A 20,828-nucleotide genomic window follows, 5' to 3' on the forward strand; every position below is an offset into this window, starting at 1 on the left:
CTTTTCTCTTTGTTCCTCAGGCCCCAAGGAAACCCTACTGCTTCTTGTGCTTGGGACCCTGGGACCCTCCAGCATTCTCTCTCTGTCTTTTCAATCCCTCAGAACCTAATTAATAATTTTTCATATTAGGTTCTCTCTGGGAAAAGCACTGGTGTGTTTTCTGTCTCCTGGATGGACCCTGACTGATAAACTCTTGCATCCTTGAACCTGAGGCTCAGAGTCATATAGTTAGAAGCAGGAGACTGCTCCCCAGACCCCACCTTGCTTGGGCTCTAAGGGGAAACTGCCACTCTGGCCCCTTTTCGGGAATCCTGTGGACCCCCAGAGTGGTTATACTGCTCACAGGGATATCTAATCAGCCCTGGAAAAACTGGGCCAACAGTTAAACCACACAAACAAAAGAGCTGCAGCTCCACACAGAACCGCCTGCTTGGGCAAAGGCCAAGACAAACAGTTGCGGCGCTCTGGGCCCCAGCAGGGCTGCAGGCTTCCTGGGCCTGCATGGAGTCATCTGAAGGAGGTGCTGAGCCCCCAAAGTCTCTCCTTCCTGGACTCCAAGTCTTCCTTCATTCCCTCCAGGATTTTCTGGAACAGGCTGCCCTGTTAACTCTACTCTAGAACCTTCTGGTAAAATGTGGAGCCTCCCAGGGCCCACCTACCCCGGCACATATCAAAGGCTGAGGAGTGCACATGGGGAGCTTCTAATAATACTCATGCCGGAGCCCCACCCCAGAGATTCTGGTCTGGCACAGCATTGGTATTTATTAAAGTTCCCAAGTGATTCTACTGTGCAGTCAGGGTTGAAATGCACTGAGTTAAAAGAATGTATTAGGACGGCAATTCTCAAATATGAGAGTGCATCAGAATTACCTGGAGGGCATGTTAAACCCAAGCCTGCCAGGCTCCGGCCCAGGATCCAGAACATAGGTCTGGGATGGGGCCTGAGAATGCGCATGTCTTACAAGATCCTGGTCTGGGGACCACACTTTGAGAAGCCCTGGCTCTGGAGTTGGACATCGCAGGTTCAAATCCCAGCTCTGCCAGAGGCAGGTGACTACTCACCTGAGAGAGTTTTGTGAAGACCGGAAAACAACCTTCCTAAGGCAAAGAGCCTCACACAGTACCTGCGTGTGATAATTTTGAATGGACATTGTCATCACTACTATTTTGTGACCATTAGTCGGTGAGGCGACAGAAATCTTGAGCGATAGCGTACTACTTTGAACCATCATTTTAATCGGAGCCTCAGCTTCCCCATCTGTAAAATGGGGATAATTTTAAGGTAGTGGAAGGATCAAAGGAGTTCCCTGATGTGAACGTGTTTGGGATACTATAAAGCCCAGTAGGAGAGTTTTATTGGAAAGAGGTCAGGCAGGCACAGCCCGAAACTAGAGCCAAGCGAGGACATCTGAACCGTGTTCACACGCTGGGGAGGGAGGGATTCCTGTGTCTCCCTCCAGCTGCCTGCATGCCTGCCTGCCACCCTCAGGCATTTGGCATGCCTAGGTTGGGGAGTGGCTGGTTGGCTCTTCAAACATCTAAGGGGATGAGATGGGGGCTGGGGTACTGCCACCCTCCGCTCACCAGTATTTCTGTTAAGAAAAGGAATGTTCTGGAGGAGTCCAAGGCTGTGCAATCAAAGACTCCCTCCCCAGGGGCCCTTCCCTCCTCGATCCTTCCCTCTTCTTCCTGTATGCCCACCCGCACACCTCCGCCCACCGGCTCTAGGCTCCAGGGCGGGGAGATGGGCATAACCTGCCCTCCCAGGAAAGCTGAGGGGCAGGCAGGAAGCGACTCTTCTGCTTGGGTCAGGAACTTGGCTCCATCCCTTTTCAGTTCAACTCACAGACACATGCTGCCTGTCTGTGAGCATAAGGCTAACAGGCTTGTTAATATTAATGCTTTCTAGGGGCACCTGGGTGGCTGAGTCAGTGAAGCCATAGACTCTTGATTCTGGCTCAGGTCATCGTCTTGGGATTGTGAGATCGAGCCCCACATGGGGCTCCCCGAAGTACGTGGAACCTGCTTAAGAGTCTCTCTCCCTCTCCCTCCGCCCCTCCCCCCGCCTCTCTCTTACTCTCTCTCCCACTCTTAAAAAACTTAATCCTTCTGAATTAAAAAAAAAAAAAAAAGTCAAATGTGGGAGGAATGCCCTCACAGGAGCTGGGTTGGAAAGACTCGGGAGCCCTTGGCAGTGAGGACATGAGAAGTGAGGGATCCCCACACTGCTGGTTGAGAGGAGCACTTGGACTTGACTTTAGTCAGAGGCAGTTTGGCAAAACAGGTCAAAAGCCTGAAAATGTGCACTCTCTGACCGATGATTCTGGTTGAGGAACCCATCCCAAGGAAATAAGCACAAAATGATTGGCCTGGGGTGCCTAGGTGGCTCAGTCAGTTAAGCTCCAGCCTTCAGTTCAGGTCATGATCTCAGGGTCCTGGGATCGAGTCCACACTGGGCTCCTTACTCAGCAGGGAGTCTGCTTCTCCCTCTCCCTCTGCTCCTCCCCTGGTTCCTTCTGTCTCTCAAGTAAATAAATAAAATCTTAAAAAGAAAAAAAAAGATCAGCCTGTTTTGAGTCTTGGCCCCAACGGTCAGTGACCCTGGGCAAGTTATGACTTCATCCCTAAAATCGGGCTTAACCATTGAATCCCATCACTTAGGGTTGAGGAGGAAATGAGAGAATGCCTCACATGCAGTAAGCACTCAAAAATTTAGTATTCTGGCTGGGGTCCCTGCAGATGCAGACCCCAAAACAAGGACTTGGAAGGGGAGCTCAGGAGACTCGTGGGACCATGGGGACGTGAGACAGGGAGGGAAGGAAGCCCACACTGGGTGCATCAATCAAGCTCCAAGTGGAATGAGCTGCCTGCTTGGGAAAATGCCTAGAAGTAGAGTCAGGAAGATGACGGGTACCTGGCTATCTATTCCTTTAGTCTTGCTTTTAAAATGCTCAGGATCATCTGCCTCCACAGTTCCATTGCATGACAGGAAAAGAAAGCTTCTCTTATTTAAGCCACTTGGTTCAATCTTCTGTTACACGCAGCTGAGTTTCATCCTTATCTGAAGCGGGAGGCCTGTCCCATCAGGAAGTTGCCCGGTGGACCCATGGAGATCCAATGACACGGGCAGGTACTGCGATGTGCTGCCAACATCACACCAGGGAAATGAGCTCGCCAAGGGACCCTAGTCACCCGATCCCACCCTCTTAGAGTCTAATCATGCAGTGGGGAAAAAAAAAGTCCTCCTAGGCAGGGGTACACGGCTATTGCCCGAATCCCTGGCTGCCTGGCACCTCCTTGCTGCTCAGAGGTGCCAAGGCACATCCCCAGGCACGTGCTCAAGTCCCCGGCCCTTCCTACCCTCTTCACAACCATGTGTCCTGCGCGCCCCTCTCCTTGGATGCTCCTCCCCAGGCAGCAGCGAGCACATCTGACTGGCGGATTGGTGTCACTGGGTTAATGTGTCACTGTCCCAAAGGGCAGATGTGCATTTTCACTGGGGGCCAGAAGAAGACGAGGCCGTGTGCCCAGAGCCCAGTGACGTGCAGATCCCCAGGAAGACAGGAGGCCGCCCTGCTGCTGCTCTCACTTCCCTGTTTCCTTCTTCATCCCATCCCCTCCCTTGGCACAGCTGGCCCGGCCACAGCTCCGGCCTCCGCAGATGCCAGGTCCCCACCCTCCACCGCCATTTGGCCTGACCTGCCGTACTGAAAGCGAAAGGAGAGGTTGGAACAGAAAGGAAAATAATAAAACCACTGAAAGAGCAGAAACAGCTGGTAGGATATTGGAGAAATTCCCGGGCGGGAATCCCCAGCCCTCAAGGGCCCTGCCAGGCCCAGGACGTTCTTAAAGGGCGATCCTAAGGTGCGTTCCTAACAAGGCTGCCGGGGCAGGGGAGACCTGAGGCCTGGCCCCTACCGCCCTCGGGGGCATGTGGGCCTTGGCTTTGAGGGTGCCGAGGGTGTGAGGAAAGTTAGGGAGGGAGAAGGTAGGGGCAAGAGGGACACTACCGTGAGAGGACAGGGACCCCGCTGTGCAGGGGGCCAGTGCCTGAGAGTCCAAGCCCCTCTGGGGTTTCAGGAGAAGGGCCTTTCCCTGGGGCTGAAGACAGCGAGGGGAAGGCTTGGCGCCGCCCCTGGCCAACGGGGCGCCCTCGCAGCTGTGGGCAGGGGCGCTGGCAGCCAGGGACTCAAGCTGGCTGCCTTTACTGAAGCCACAGTGGGATCTTGCCGAGGAAACATGGATGAAAACTCGAAGGGATTGGGGGCGCCTGGGGGGCTCAGCGGTGGAGGATAGGCCTTCGGCTCAGGGCATGATCCTGGGGTCCCGGGATCGAGTCCCACATCGGGCTCCCTGCGAGGAGCCTGCTTCTCCCTCTGCCTGTGTCTCTGCCTCTCTCTCTCTGTCTCTCATTAATAAATAAATAAAATCTAAAAACAACAACAACAACAACAAAACTGGAAGAGGTTGAAACAGGGAGCTGGCTTGTGCTTTCCGAGTCCGGAGTGGGCAGGGCAGTGGGCAGGAAGCAAGACAAGAGCAGGAGGGCACCCCCGACGGAAGCGGGGGTCCCAGTATGCACAGGACCAACAGGCTGCCCACCAGTATGGGGCCGGTGTTCGGATGAAGAAACTAGAGGGGTCCTGCAGGGCAGGGCTGGGAGGGCAGCACAGATGCGGGGAGTGGGAGCCGGTCCGCCCCTCACCTGAACACTGAGCTTGGGGATTGGCTGATGGGAATTTGCTGGGAAGGAGTCTGGATGCTGCAAATCATCCAGTCTTCAGGCCCAGCCTGGGAGACCTTTGGAGCTCCTCCTTGTGTGCTCAGGGCTCCACCCACCACAATGGACCTCTCCTCCCTCATGAATTGCAATTAATACTAATAAAAATAATCCACGGTAAACTGTCAATCAGTCCTGGGATGGGGAGGGATCTGCCAAGTTCATTAATTCCAGGCAAGGTGAGGCCTGAAGAATGCTCCAAGCCCTATCTGATTCCTCTCTTCACTCCTCCCCCGCTCTTCAGTAAGGCCAGGAGGTTGTGCTGCTTTCTGAACCCCAATTGACTCCACACACACCCCCAGATTAATCTTCTGAAAGCATTGGATCCCCACTCCCCTGCCTGGCCTTTGCCACCCTCCAGACCAGTCCACATTACTTGGCAACCTGACCTTTCACCCCTTCTTACTGAGACTACCAGAGTAGTGCTGTGTGACAGTCAGAGCCCCAGCTCTGGGTTTGAATTCCGCCCTTACAGCTCTGTGCCTAAGCTTCCTCATCCATGGACTAGAGACAAGACCCAGGCTTCCTTTATGTGGGTGTTTTGAGGATTAAATGAGTAAATAAGGCATGCCTCACTGGCTCAGTCAGTTTGAGAATCTGCCTTATGATCCTGGGGGTCTTGGGATCAAGCCCCATATGAGGCTCCTTGCTTAGTGGGGAGCCTTCTTCTCCCCCCCCCCCCGCTCATGCTCTCTGTCTCTCTCTCAAATAAATAAAAATTTTAAAAATGAATAAATAAATATAAGGTACTCAAAACAGCACAGTGCAGGGCACCTGGGTGGCTCAGTGGTTGAGCATCTGCCTTTGGCTCAAGTCATGATCCCCGGATCCCGGGATCGAGTCCCACATTGGGCTCCCCCCAGGGAGCCTGCTTCTCCCTCTGCCTATGTCTCTGCCTCTCTTTCTCTGTGTGTCTCTCATGAATAAATAAAATCTTTTAAAAAACAAAACAGAAAGGGCATGTAGTAAACTCAATAAATGTGAGCCATCATTATTTACATTGTTATTTATATTTATCGTTTGCATTTATTATTATAACAAATAATATTTATTATGTATATCTGTTATACTAGTCCACAGAGGAGGGACTTTTGTTCACCGACGTCATCCTGGTGATTTGAATAGTTGTGAGCACACAGAAGACACCCAGTTAATGTGTGTTGGGTTTATTTCTTGCTGGGGCGCCTGGGTGGCTCTGTCAGTTAAGCAACCAGCTCCTGGTTTAGGCTCAGGTCAGGATCTCAGGGTCCTGGGATTGAGCCTCTACCTCCTTGCTCAGCAGGGAGTCTGCTTGAGGAATCTCTTCTTCGTCCTCTGCCCCTCCCCCTTCTCTAAAATAAGTAAATAAATCTTTATTGTTGTAAACTTTGTTCCAGCAAACTCTTCATTACACATGTGTATATATATATATATGTATATATATATATATATACACATTCCTATTTCCATGCCTTTGTTCATGCTGTTCCCACCTCTTGAAGGGCCTTACCCATCCAGTGTAATTCTTCCTACTACTTTGAATTTCCAGCTCCTGGTTCCTCTCCCCTCAGAGGCCCTCCCTGGGCTCAGAACCTGCACAAAATAAGCACTCACCAAAAAGCTCAGTGGTTTGCGGTTGGGGGCTTTTTATGCTTTGGCTCCAAAACAAAGTTTCCTCACTGACTTGGCACTTAGCACTCACTGCCTCCTGGGGTGGCCCCTAGGAAGGGAAGCACCCAGCTGCTATACATGTCCTTTATCTTGTAGCTTTGACATTCAGAGAGGGCTTCCCGGGTGAAGCCACCTGAATAACTAGACATAACTAGACATGTGGTCTCCAAACCACAGTTTCTGGGCTTCCTAACTGGTGAGTTGAGAGACATGGCATCTGTTTGCCCAAGAAATATGAGCCAGGCAGCTCCACACCAACAGGCTGCTTTCCGCCCTGGATGGGGTAACAGCTGCTTCGAACTTGGCTGTTTATGCACTAAAAAAAGAAATTCCATGGTGACCAGTTGACTCAAGCCAGTTTCCCAAAGTGAGGCGGTAGTTTCATAGTAATCCCTGATGACACCAGATGCTCCCCACCCAGTCCTTAATAAAGAGGAGAGAAAACAAGGGCCAACTTGAACAAGACTAAGCGTGAGTCAGTACTCTAAGGTGCCTGGAGGGGGCAGTGTCAGAGCTGAGGTTTGATCTGGAAGGTGTTGGCCTAACCGTCGCCTCCAGGCAGGCTTGACCCTGAAAACTCCCCTTCCCCAGAGACAGGCACTTGCAACCACTTTCTAACGAGGCCCATTCCACCATGAGAAAGGTCGTGTCTGGGGGGCTGGGATGGGCGGAGGACAGGGGCCCGACCTTACGAGGGCAGGTAGGGGCCGGGCCCTACAAGGGCCTTCTTGATGAGCATGCTCTCGGGTTTTCTCCACAACCAAAAGACACACGCTCAACGCGTACGGGGGCCTTCTACGTGCATCACACCCACGGCTCTCTTAATCCTCACACCCGGCCAGGAAGGCAGGACAGACTGTCTCTGTGCAAGAGGCTGGGCTCTCTTGGGGAACTGGAAAAGAGCGGGGCTACGCAGCCGGGGTGGCGCAGCGGCTTAGCGCCGCCTTCAGCCCGGGGTGTGATCCTGGGGTCCCGGGATCGAGCCCCGGGTCGGGCTCCCTGCGTGGAGCCTGCTTCTCCCTCTGCCTGTGTCTGCTTGCCTTTCTCTGGGTCTCTCATGAATTAAAAAAAAAAAAAAAAAAAAAAGCTGGGCTGGTTGGAACGTGATCCTGCCGGGCCCAGAGTCCCCCCCGGAGTCCCTGGCTGCGGCAGCCCCTCCGGCCCGCTGGTGGCTCTCGCCACCTCCCCCCTGCAGCACCACGGGCCTGCTCCACGCCCACGCCTCCATTAGCCGGTCGCTACTATCTCTGTGAACTTTGCACTCTCCCCTTCTCCATCCAGGAGCAGGGCTCTCCGATAAGGAGGACATCGCCCAGGTTTTATGGCTTCCTCCCCGCCTGGCTGGCGACACCTGAGCTGCTGCTTCCCCCTTCCCGCACCTTCGCTCATGTCCACCAAGTCTCCTGTCACCCTCACGCGCACAACACGCATCCGCATCCAGACCTTCCCACGTAGACGCGCGCGCAGTCACCCCCTCGGCGGTGGTTAGTGATTTACTTTCTAGAAAGTCAGTTCATGTGTGACAATGAGCCACTCTCGAAGGACCTCGGTGGACCCTCCTTGGGTCCGCGGGCAGACGCGGGCGTCCTCAGCGGGGAGTCGGGACCCCGCTTTCTTCCCCCATGCTGCCACCTGGCGGCCTGATCCCGGAACCGCAGGCTCCGCGCGGAGGCTGGGGTAGGGGGGCTCTGTTTTTTCTTTTTAAAAGATTTTATTTATTTATTCATGAGAGACAGAGAGAAGCAGATACACGGGCAGAGGGAGAAGCAGGCCCCACGTAGGGAGCCCGATGTGGGACTCGATCCCGGGATCCCAGGATCACACCCTGAGCCAAAGGCGTCCCTTAAAAAAAAATTTTTTTTTTTTATTCATGAGAGACAGAGAGAGGCAGAGCCACAGGCAGAGAGGGAGCCAGGTGGGCTCTTAAGGGAGGTCTCCATCCAACTGTCCCCCGACTACAGATGGGCAAGCTGAGCGGTGAAACCTGCCTCTTCCTTCGCCTGATCCTCACAGGCACACTCCGTTGGCACAGGAGACAGGTAGGTGTGCAGCAGGACCCTATGGCAGCAGAGACTACAGTCGTCAGACAATCAGGGGATTGTTGGCTTAGATCCACGTCTTCCTGGCATCCTCAGAACCGTCCTAACAGTGAATCTGGATCTGGCTAAACCTCAGTGAGGAAGGTGAGATGGCAGGTGACCATGTGACCTCTGACACTAACGTGCTGCTCTTCACTCCTTCCGTGGGGTTGTGGACGTTCTGCCTCAGAGGTAGGTGTGACTGACTCTCCCTTTGACACTCTTCCAGGCCTCTGCCTGTGTGAGGCAGCCCAGGAGGTGTCCCCACCTTACCTCCTTGAGCCCAGAGCTGACATGTTTCGGGCAAAGTGATTTCATTAGGTTTCTTAGTTCTACTCAGTTTGATTTTTGGCCCTTTGGTGCAGTGGGATGAGTTAACTATTCCCTAGGCTATGCCACACAGTCAACATTGGTCCTGGCTAGTCTCCTGGTTTTATGTGTTCCCCTGTACCCTGTGGGTCCCTCCCAGTCCCCTGCCCCATAGGCAGTCATTCTAGTATCTTTCTAGGTGTATGTGTTCTAGAATGCAGGGTTCTGTAGCCATTACCACTGAGCACTGCATAGTGCCATATTCTTTTACTACCATTTGAGACATGTGTTATTTCATGTGTCCTGGGACAGGGTTAATGGACACATGGTGTGGGAGGGTGGTGGCACCTTAAGAGTTCATTGAGACTCTGCATTAATGATAGTGGAAGTGAATGCACTTTCTGAGTTGTGTTTCCTAAAACAGAACGTCAGGACTGTGAGCCATAGGCCCCCTGATTAGGCATGGCTGTCAGGAGGCCTGGGGCCTCACTCGCGTCTGCCAGACCTACCAGACTTTTGGCAGGTTTTTCACTCTCTGACCCCTGGGTTCCACATTGAATAAACAGGGTAACCTAGGGCTCTTCTAATGTTCCATCTACCTTAAATAGTCTTTGAAAGCTATTGTCCAGGGGTGCCTGGGTGGCTCAGTTGGTTAAACATCTGTCTTTGGCTTAGATCATGATCTCAGGGTCCTGGGATCAAGCCCCGCATCGGGCTTCCTGCTCGGTGGGGAGTCTGCTTCTCCCTCTCCCTCTGCCCCTCTCCACCCAACTTGTGCTCACGCGCTCCTCTCAAATAATTTTTAAAAAGAAGAGGAAACAAAAGCTGTTGTCCAGGATTCACCAGCCCTAGAATGTATTTATCAAAGATCCCTACTGAGGGGCAGCCCAGGTAGGTCAGAGGTTTAGTGCTGCCTTCAGCCCAGGGCCTGATCCTGGAGACTAGGGATCAAGCCCCACATCGGGCTCCCTGCACGGAGCCTGCTTCTCCCTCTGCCTGTGTCTCTGCCTCTGTCTCTGTGTCTCTTATGAATAAATAAAATCTTAAAAAAAAAAAAAAAAAGATCCCTACTGAACACCTACACTTCTGCAGCCAGAGTATCTATGTTCCAATTCCAGCTTCCTTACTTGCTATGCAACATTGGGCAAATTACTTTTCGTTCCTAAACTGGAGGTAGTAATAGCATCTCCTCTCTGAGATTTGCTGTGAAGATTCAGTGAGTTTAATACAGGTGAACAGTGCCTGGCACCTACTAAGCGTTCAGCAAGATTATTGCTCTTTTTATTTAAACCCTATAATAACCCTATGAAGTGGTATAATTAGTTCCATTTTACAGATGACAAGACCAAGGTTCAAGGAGCAAAGTAATTTGCCCAGGCTTGCATAATAGTATTGCCAGGAGCCAAACTGAGATCTCCAGACTCTGAATGCTGTGCCCTTCCCACCACAGGCAGCCGCAGGACGTCAATCCCCAATGCGCAAACTGAGGGTGTTATGTAAAACTTTCTTGCTACTGACCTGAGTGATGCGAGGTGACCTAGGGGCCACTGTGGAGACAACTGCTGGCCCTGGTGGTCTTCGGCCTTCATCGGCATCCTTCTCCGACACCGTGACCCTCTCTGAGTAAGAACATGCTTCCCTCTGGGGTTTTCAGGGGCATTCACATTAGCCAAGCGGCCTCTGAGCCCCCCTGAATCCCAATATCAGGCCTGCTTCCCCCGTTGGCTGAAATGTGCTGGAAGAGCACAGGTCTGAGGAGTCAGGCCCTGGGTTCTAGTTCTGGCTGTGCCATTTCCTCTAGGCTAAATTGTATCCCTTTTCTGAGCTTGCACTTCCATGGATCTGTACAATGGGTACAGTAACTCTTAACAAGGTTGTATGAGGACTAAGTTTTAAGAGACTCTTCAATCTTGACCAAATACTAACAGTTGCTTTATCCTCATAGAACAAAATCCTTGTTATAGCCTGATGTGGCCTTGGTTGAATTGTCACCCACTATATGCATTTAACATTTTTCTTCCCCCTCCAGGAAGATGACTGCCTTGACCTGCCATCCTTACAAAGAAACCACCTTATTCTTTTTTTTTGGAGTTCCCAGATCCTAGGATGTGAATGCTGGACAGGACCTTGTGGGCTGCCTCCTGGTCCTATTGTGGCAACCCATCAAGCACCACCTCTGCCTGAAGCAGTGGATGAGGCTGAGTCAGAGCTCAGATGAACAACAGTGTGGTCCTTCTGCTCCCAGGTAGGCATCAAGGGGGCGCAGGCCACCACGTGAGGTAAATGCTGCCTCTAGCCCAACTGCCCTCTCCTACAGATGGGCAAACCGAGTATATAAAGGGCTCTTGTCATCCTTCACCTGACCCTCAGGGCTCCTCAATCTGATTCGGATCAGCGTAGGGGCAGGGCCTATGGCACAGGTGGTAACATAGAATCATCACGCAATTGGGGTTCATGGGGTGATGTCTTTATCTTTTTGGCATTCTTGAGCATTATGATAGTGGGCTTCAGGAACCAATATGCCCGCATTCCACTTGACCTCCACCTCAATGCACAATTTTAACCATTGAAACAATGCATATTTGTTACCTCAGCCATTAAAACAGTGTCTGTTTCCCTTAGCAAACAATGGAAATATTTACTGGGAACCCCAAGACTGCCAACTAGAAAAGAAGGCCAGAAAAAAGCAAACACAGAGTACAGAGCACCCTTTAAAGTGAGAGACAGGGGCACCTGGGTGGCTCAGTGGTTGAGCGTCTTTGGCTCAGGTCATGATCCCGAGGTCCTGGGATGGAGTCCGGCATCAGGCTCCCCCCAGCAAGCCTGCTTCTTTCTCCCTCTGCCTATGTCTCTGCTTCTCTGTGTCTCTCATGAATAAATAAAATCTTTTTAAAAAATAATAAAGTGAGGGAGAAGCTCAGGACAGCACTTTCGTGCTAGCAGGCCTGAGGACAATGCAAAACGTGGGAAAGCAAAATGGAGGCCTAAAAACCCCACGTAATTGGGTTTTCACAACCCACCCATTCCTGGGACTCTAGGGGCCAAGAATCAGGAGTTTGTCTCCAGTGGGGAATGTTAAGTGCCTCAAGTGGTCCCAAGGGAAATGTGTTGTCAAGGACACAGCTCCCCTCACACATGAGAGTTTGGGCACAGGTATCTGAGAGCCACCTCCGAGGCCCCTCCTGGTCCAGACACACAAGTGCTGGGCTTGGACTCAGAAGCCCAGAGTTACAAAAATCAGCTTAACCTTCCTATATCTTCGTGACCTTGGGGAGAGCACTTCCTCTTTCTGGAATTCAGTTTCCTCATTTGCAAAGTGGGGCCATGATTATCACCTCTCTAAACACAAATGAAGAAACTTCCCACTCCAGGCACACAAAATAAAACAGGATTAAAAAAAATTATAAAAACCAGAAGCTTTTGGGTTCACTTTTTTTTGTTGTTTATATGTGTTCTCTAATTTTTCTACCATGGTCATGGGTTACCTTTGAATTAAATGTAATTAAAGAGGACAGAAGAGAGCCGAAGTGAAGGAAAATGCTGAGTTTGGCAACTTTCGGAGCCTCTGCACCAGGCACACTTGTTGATGCTTTACACGTGGTTACCTCAGGTTTGTCTCAACACGCCTGGAATGGAAGCCCTGTGGCTTCCCCTTCTCAGCTGCAAAGACTGGGTTCCCCACGCAGTCAAAGGTTTGGCCGTCATGAGGCCCCGGTGGCGCGCCCCAGGAGTGAGTGTTCAAATGTGCGACAGTATTATCAAGGTCAGACCTCCAGCTCTGGGAAAAGCAGAACCTTCTCCCTCTCCTGCAACATGACCACAGAACCTGTGTGAAAAGCCCTCCCCATCAGAGCGACACTCTGGAAACCCACTTCTGGGGCCCTGCTCCCTGTTAAGACCAGATTAAGTAACAGCCTCATGCTCCATCAAAGGCTTCTGCGTGGGAATTTACTGCTAAAATATTTGCTTCTGCATAAAAACACTGCTTGCATATTGTATTCTCCCTCTCTTCAGGACTAACATTGCATTCTCTGCAGTGCAATAACACTGCATTCACTGCAATAACAAAAATGTTAATTATAGTGTGTTAAGAAACATCTCCGGGATCCCTGGGTGGCGCAGCAGTTTGGCGCCTGCCTTTGGCCCAGGGCGTGATCCTGGAGTCCCGGGATCGAGTCCCACATCGGGCTCCCGGTGCATGGAGCCTGCTTCTCCCTCTGCCTGTGTCTCTGCCTCTCTCTCTCTGTGTGTGCTATCATAAATAAATAAATTTTTTAAAAAATGGAAAAAAAAAAAAAAAAAAACAAACATCTCCTAAGGGGCGCCTGAGTGGCTCAGGCAGTTTAGTGTCCAACTCTTGATTTCAACACAAATCATCTCAGGGTCATGGGACCAAGCCCAGTGTCGTGCCCCGTCTGTGTGGAGTGTGGAGCCTGCTGAAGATTCTCTCCCTCTGCCCCTCCCCTTCCTCTCTTCCTCTCTAAAAAAAATAAAAAGAAACCCTCTCCTTATAATCGTTTAATATGCATGTTTTTCTGGAAAAAAAAAAAAAGAGCAAGTTAAATCTCTAAACGTCCTGCCATTTCTAAGCAGACTGCTTCTTTTAAAAGTCAAATACTGAGATCCCCGGTCGTTCGGCGGTTTAGCACCTGCCTTCAGCCCAGGGTGTGATGCTGGAGTCCTGGGATAGAGTCCCACGTCGGGCTCCCTGCATGGAGGCTGCTTCTTCCTCCGTCTGTGTCTGTGCCTCTCATAAATAAAATCTTAAAAAATAAATAAAAGGCAAATACTGATAAATGGTGTTTTTGAAACCCCAAAAGGCTGCCCACCTGTTCTCCCGAGCTTCCGAGCCACCACCTGTTGCCAGGGTGTCTGCGCCCTGGTAACACAGTGCCCCACCCTTCACGATGCCCCACCCTGATACTGAAACCAAGGCTGATGGGGCCGTGCCCTGAGCCGCCCAGAGGAACAGAGCCAACAAGGCCTCCGTGGCCCGAAAAACCCTCCTTCAAAGAGCTGGCACCATTCTCACACAGGTGTCTGCCTGTTGCTCCAGACTTCCAATCTGGGGGTGCCTGGCTGACCCAGTTAGAATGGGTGCTCTTGATCATGGAGTTGTGGTTGGAACCCCATGTCGGGTTTAGAGTACTAAATATAAGCTTGGAAAAAAAGGAAAAAAAAAAAAAAAAAAAAGAGTTCCAATCTGGCCACAGCAAGGGAAGTGATACAAAAGAACAGAGGAGCAGGGGACAGCCGTGGGGCCGGCAGGGGCACAAACCACGGCTGAATCAGATCTGCAGGGACTCCTGGAGCCGCATACTGTTTGCTCTCCGTCTGAGGCTTATCTGCCAGGGAGATGGGCGAGCGGCCAGAGCCCTCTTGGGGCAGGAGTTCAACAGCCAGGCTGCGGCACCCTGCCACACAAGACGTCATGACTGGTCACTCTGAGGAGCCCTGGGCCACGTGTCAGGAGGCTGAGTGCAGGAGACGGCTCCAGCTGAGCTCCGTGAATCGGAGTGACCAGTGCTCCCCCAAACCTTCACTTGGGGCTCTTCATCTGCAGAGTCAGGCTGTGGGCGCACAAGGAAGCCTCAGCTGTGCTGCAGGAGTCGCGGACGTGTGCTTAAAATATATACATGTTAAACAACTTACTTTTTTAAACATAATAACCCATTCAATCATATGCGTATTAAATCTGGGTTCTTAGGTTATGTTAGTGTAGACCTTCCTATCCTGTCACTTCTGGAACTGCAACATGAGGCATTAAAGAATGTAACCATTTGCATTTACTTCTCTACAAAGAAAATAAGGGAAAAATTGGGTTGAAGGTCAATCTAAGGCTGCATTTATCAAACATTTTTCCTAACTTTATGAGCTATTATTATCTACTAGAAATTAGCTTTTTTTTTTATTCATGAGAGACACACACAGAGGCAGAAGCAGGTTCCCCACGCAGGGAGCCCGATGTGGGACTTGATCCCAGGACCCCGGGGACCAACCACTGAGCCACCCAGGCATCCCTAGAACTTACTTCTTATAGTAATGCCATTTAAATTGTTTTATGTATTTCCTCAGATTTCATCCCCAAAATAGGTTTGGCTAGTTTTCAACTTTGAAAATCACCATCCCCGATAACCTCTAAACTCTCCTCTAGCTGACTTTCCACTAATCTCCCATTCTAACCCTGAACTGATTCATAGGGTCTTACACTTGCCAATCCACGTACAACCTTGAAATTTCCTTTTTGCTTTTATGCATGAGGCTTTCTTTATAAGCCAGTTATGTCCAAATCCCACTCTTCAGCACTTAGCTCAAGTACAAACAACCTCATCTACACATTTCACAGGGGTCTTGGACCTAAGCCTGTTTCATCTGCAAAATGAGACAGCAGCACCTCCCTCAAGTGAGGAGGTTTAAGGGAGCTGGTGGTAGGTCTATCTAAAAACACTTAGCAAAATGCTGACACACGAGTTCAAAGATGCTAACTATTCTATAATCTTTATTATGGTCAATATTGTTACAGTTGAAGGGACTTTGGAGTCCATGGAGACCTAATTTGTTTTTTAACAAAGATTTGATTTATTCATGAGAGACAGAGAGGCAGAGACATAGGCAGATGGGGAAGAAGGCTCCCTGTAGGGAGCCCGATGTGGGACTCGATCCTAGGGCCCTGGGATCACGACCTGAGCCAAAGGCAGATGCTCAACCACGGAGCCACCCAGATGTCCCAGTGGAGACCTAATTCTAAGCAGTAAATGTGTGACCTCAGGCAAAGAATTTGACCCAGTACTGCCTCCTAGTGGATTTGGGGGGAATTGATGCTTTTATGCCGGTCACACCAGCCATGGAACATAACCGGCTTTAGAGTACGGGGACAGGCATACTAGATGTCTGGCACACAAAGGATTGCCCATGTCTGTGGGACTGAGCTGACTGCAGGTATGCAGTATTAAAAGTGCTCACATAAGGCCCTTATAGAAAGAATGATTAAAGACATTGTCTAGAAATAACTGAATGCCCTGTGCGTTCAGACTGCTCAATTTTTCTTAAGCCACTTATTCCTTCTATCAAAGGAGATGTACTATTTAATACACAGTATTTCAGTGCCAGGAACTGTTTAGAACACATTTCATGTATTAATTCACTTAAAACCTCATAACCCCACGTGACAGGCACTCATTTACTCCCCTCCTCCGGCTCCATGTCTTCTAATAGGGAAGTTATTTTTGACATTATTGTTCAGGCCCAGTGTATCTGTGAGAACACTGTACTTCCTCTTTCTCCAGTTCAGCAGCCTGTTGTCTTGGCACATTTTTGCTACTTCAACTAAGGTGATTTCCCCCTCTCACCATATTCAAGTTAAGTCTGATCTATTATCACTTCCTGGCTCTAGTTTTTATCCTGGTATCTACATGTCCCTTCATTCTTAATTCTATATGGGCCTTCATTCTTAATTCCTGTAGGACAAGTATGAAATGGCTTCAAGCAGGTTCAAGCATTTGACTTCTTATGGCTTCTAACAGTCATACAGGACACTTTCATACAGAAATAAATATAAAACTGCTTTGCTTTTATTTTTGAATTGGGGGGCACTCTTGCCTGCCTGGCACCAAAAGGAATCAATTTCACTTAAAAGCCATTCCTTGAGTATTTACTGCATGCAAGTGTGAGCCTACCACAGTAACACTGCATTACTAGTCTCAAGATATTAACAGGAAGTGTTTTCTGTTGCTAGCCCTGTTTTACAGATGAGAAAATGAAACCTTAGGGATGATGCAGCTCATCTGAAATCACGAGCTAGAGGCAAGGAAACCAGGATTAAGACCCTGGCTACAAGCTTCAAGAACCTTGCAGACCTTAACATCACACTGCTCCCTAAAACTAGCCAGCTGTTGCAGCAGTCCTCATATCCATACTGCCAAAAGGATCCTTGTGACCTCAGGCAAATCCTTCTCACTTCTACACAGGACCAGGACTAGGGATGCTAAGACCCCTTCCTGTGAACCAACACCTGGCCCTGCAACCTGAGTTACATCATTCTAGTTCAACTTGCCTAGCCTTCTCTGTACTTCGATTTCCCCCTCAATAAAGCAAGATGATCACATTCCCCCTATAACTAACATTAATCATTTTCTTCCTGTCGACTGCTATCCAATCCAAAAAGTTGACCCTGGTTCAGGAACCAGTCTTGGATGATGCATGTGAAGAGTACGTAAAAAACCTTTCCTTTCAACCACCTACTGAGAATTCATCAAAATCATCTGAGGAAAGGAATGGAGCATTCTTCCAGGTCAATAGACTGCAGCTCCTGGGGGATGAACAGCTTTAATCAGCAAGTCCTGTCAAAACCTAAGTGATCACTCACATATACCTGCTTTGTTTCCCAAGCAACTAACAGGAGTTGCAGGATAGGCTCCTAACTTGAGCCACCTGGTCTTCAAACCAGAAAGGTGCTCTCATGAGCTTACAACAGCCTTGTCTAGCCACAGAATTCTACAGAGCTCCCTGTAAGACCCCATTAAAAAAAAAAAAAAAAAAAGGAATTGTGTGTGCATTTTACTCTATTAACAGCTCGCTAAAACCCCCGCAAAGTTTACTGGTTCTTGTCTAAAATGCCATACTCACCAATGTTGCTCACATTCCTGTGTTAAAATTAGAGATGTTAAGACCAGGAGACTGGAGTAGCCAAAGCATGTTCACAAGGTTAATCATAAACACAGATACAGAATGTCAACCCATCCACAATAGCACAGCTTTGTCTTCTACTGACAACACTGGCCTTTGCCAAGAAATGTCTTACCTTACTGCTGGTGGTACCTGCCTAGATGACAGCATGTACTGTTTTGAATATAGACCTCCAGGTGTGGAAAAATGAAAAAATGGGACATGTGGTTACCATTTCTAGCAAATACTTGCTCATCACACATACCTAATTTTCTAGAAAAACACTTTAACAAATTCCTCTAAAAAGGCTGGAGATTCTAAGTTCAAGCCCCATGTTGGGCAAGGAACCTACTTTTTTTTTTTTTTTTTTTAAGATTTTATTTATTCATGAGACACACACATGAGAGGCAGACACACAGGCAAAGGGAGATACAGGCTCCCTCCACGGAGCCTGACATGGGACTCAATCCTGGGTCTCCAGATCACAGCACGGCTAAAGGTGGCACTAAACTGCCGAGCCACCCAGGGTTGCCCAGAACCTACTTTAAAAACGAAAATTAAAAATTCTTAACAAAAATTAAAAGGCCCCAAATCCTGATAATCATTTAATGACAATGAAATAGCATCTTGGATGGGGTTGAGAAAGCTGAAGCGTAGTAAACAGAGAACAAGGCTTTTGGAGTCCAGGCTGGCCTGCGTTATGAATACACTACTTGTTTAGTAGGAGGAGTCTGCCCTAACAGTGTTTATTCACCTCTCAAGTGGTTAAACATCACATAAGAAAAAAGGCCCTGCAATGTTTGGCAGACTGGTGCTCAAAGACAAAACTTCCTTTCCTAACCACTCCAACTGTCTTCACTGAAGCTTTCAGCACTCCAAAAGGCAACTTCTGTCAAAGCTTCAGTTCTAGCCTCCAATGATCAGCGTCCATCTACTTCTTACAAAAGAGCAGGCTTCTCCTCCTAAGCTCACTCCTGGGAGCCAGTTTCACATCAGATAGTTCTATACCACTGTTAACTCAAGTCCAAGCAAGACTGCCAAGCCCAGCCAAATTTCTTGTCCCCTTCAAACAGCTAGGAACCCAAGAGCCAGGTGTTAGTGCCATCTGGTACATCCAGCTTCTGGGAGTCCTGCCAGGGCTAATGCCAAACAAGTTATCCCACACCTACTTATTTGGTGTACAACTGAAGTTAAAAAAAAAAAAATCCCAACTGCAACCACTCCCAATTCTTGAGGAATCCTTCATAGCTTTACCTCCAAGCCCTTATACTGTGGGGACACACTCAACTGCTCTCTCAACTTCTCTAATTACGGTACTTTGTAAAATTTTATGAAGGGCACTTATGTGGCTCAGGGTTGAGTGACAGATTTCAGCTGGAGTCCGCATCTTGGGGTCGGGCTCTGTGCTATGTGGAATCTACTTGAGATTCCCCCCTCTGCCCCTATTAGCTTGGTCTAAAGCATAAATAATTTTTGAGTGAGCACACAGCTGGGGGCGGGCGGGAGGTAGAGGGAGAAGCAGATCCCAGCTGAGCAGGAAGCCTGCGGTGGGGCTGGATCCCAGGACCTGGAGATAACTTGGCCAAAGGCAGGTCCAAGAATCTTTCTGATGGGATGTAAAGCCCTCCATCTAACACCACTTAAATAACCCTAACCTAAAATGGATGGAACACGAAGAAAGTAGTGAGGTTTAGGTTTCAATGTCCTGAACTTGAACTCAAAATATTACATTTTCTAGATACCAAGCTGGTGATGTGCATCCCTGTACCTCATTCCACTAAGTCCGTGTGTCATGAACTACCCATGTGAGAAAGTGACAAATGACAGATCAACATTCCAATTTACTTAAATGCTTATTAATAAAGCCCACTCAGTGAAACTTAATATGGTTTTTAACTTAAACTATATAAAGAAATTCTGGTGGCAGAGAGCCAGTTGGAATGAGTTACCAGGTGCTTAAAAGAAATAAGAATTAGTTCTGAAAATTCTTTCAAGAACTTTTAAAACTGTTTTTAACTTAGTTTCTTTTATTAATCATTTCCATTCCCTTTTTCAAATGATCAATACAGGGCAGCCCTGGTGGCGCAGCGGTTTAGCGCCTGCCTTTGGCCCAGGGCGCGATCCTGGAGACCCTGGATCGAGTCCCGCGTCAGGCTCTCTGCACGGAGCCTGCTTCTCCCTCTGCCTGTCTCTGCCTCTCTCTCTCTCTGTGTCTCTCTGAATAAATAAAATCTAAAAAAGAAAACCAAAAAAAAAAAAAAAAAAATCAAATGATCAATACAAATAGTTAACACCCAAAAAAAGGGTAGCATTAAACAACTTTCCCCTTTGGCTTTGCAGTTTTGGGGCAGGTTCAGTAAAAACCACCCCCTAAAGGATCCTAACTTGCCCCATATGAAATGTGAATGAGATACATAACGAAAAAACAAAGGTGCCATTTACAAGTGAATAGAACTTTTAAAGCAGGGAAAATCAGGTGCACCTGGCTGGCTCAGTGGGTAGAGCATGCCAGTGGACTCCAGGCTGAGAGGCCTCATGTTGGGTGTAGAGAGTACTTAAAAAATAGAAAGCAGGGAATGTCACATACAGAAGATTTTTCTGGAAAGCTCAACTTTTGCTCTGTAAATAAATATTCTCCATATCCGGCCCTCTCAAAATGACTAGGAAAGTAACAATGTTTCCAGAAAGTTTCACTTCAAGACTAAATACATACCTGTTAACTACTCAATGTTTAGTTTTTCTTCTATTTTCTGTGACCTACATAAAATTCTAGTGCTACATACATGTATTTCATGTTATTCTGGGAAATGTTTTGGCTGTTGTCATGTGTTCTAAATAACCTGAAGGAAATAGAATACTAAATGAATCTTATTATCCTGATTTTCTGCAATCCCAATAAAGCAAAAAACGAAAATCAACCAGTTATATTAGGTTTATCAAAAGAAATTTTCAATTATCTCCTCAGAACCTCACAAGTGTGCTGCATAGCTGAATTCCTTTGAATTATTCCAAAGAATCTTTAGTATAAGATGAAGAGCATTTGTGTGGGCATAGAAAACTGATTAACACTACCAGATTTTGATAGAAATATACTCCAACCCAGTTTTTCTTCAGCTACTTTAATTATAAAAATCTTCCATGTTCTCAAGAAAAAAACCCAGAAGGCAACAGTCTAGTACAAAAATACATAACTGGAAGACATTACCATCAACTAGATCTGACAACTAAATCATGTTCAAGACTGAAAATAAAAGCAAATTAAAACAAAGTACTAAACCAGTGGTCTTATTTAATCAGGGATGTTTATCACCTAGAACTCTTCCAAAGAACTTTAAAGAACAGTGCTT

At 48.5% G+C, this 20,828-nt stretch overlaps 1 long non-coding RNA gene across 2 annotated transcripts; it reads left to right on the forward strand.

Moving 5' to 3' along the window:
* The first annotated feature begins 8,318 nt into the window (after positions 1-8,318).
* LOC144317608 (uncharacterized) lies at positions 8,319-17,312 on the forward strand. Of its 2 annotated transcripts, none has more exons than XR_013383613.1 (3): positions 8,319-8,700; positions 10,909-11,062; positions 16,553-17,312. It is a non-coding gene; the product is annotated as an uncharacterized LOC144317608 (long non-coding RNA). The 2 variants fall into 2 exon arrangements; XR_013383614.1 differs by lacking the exon at positions 16,553-17,312 and adding an exon at positions 12,326-13,363.
* Positions 17,313-20,828: the final 3,516 nt, after the last annotated feature.

The sequence above is a fragment of the Canis aureus genome, chromosome 7 (assembly GCF_053574225.1).
Source record: "Canis aureus isolate CA01 chromosome 7, VMU_Caureus_v.1.0, whole genome shotgun sequence".
NCBI classification, from domain to species: domain Eukaryota; kingdom Metazoa; phylum Chordata; class Mammalia; order Carnivora; family Canidae; genus Canis; species Canis aureus.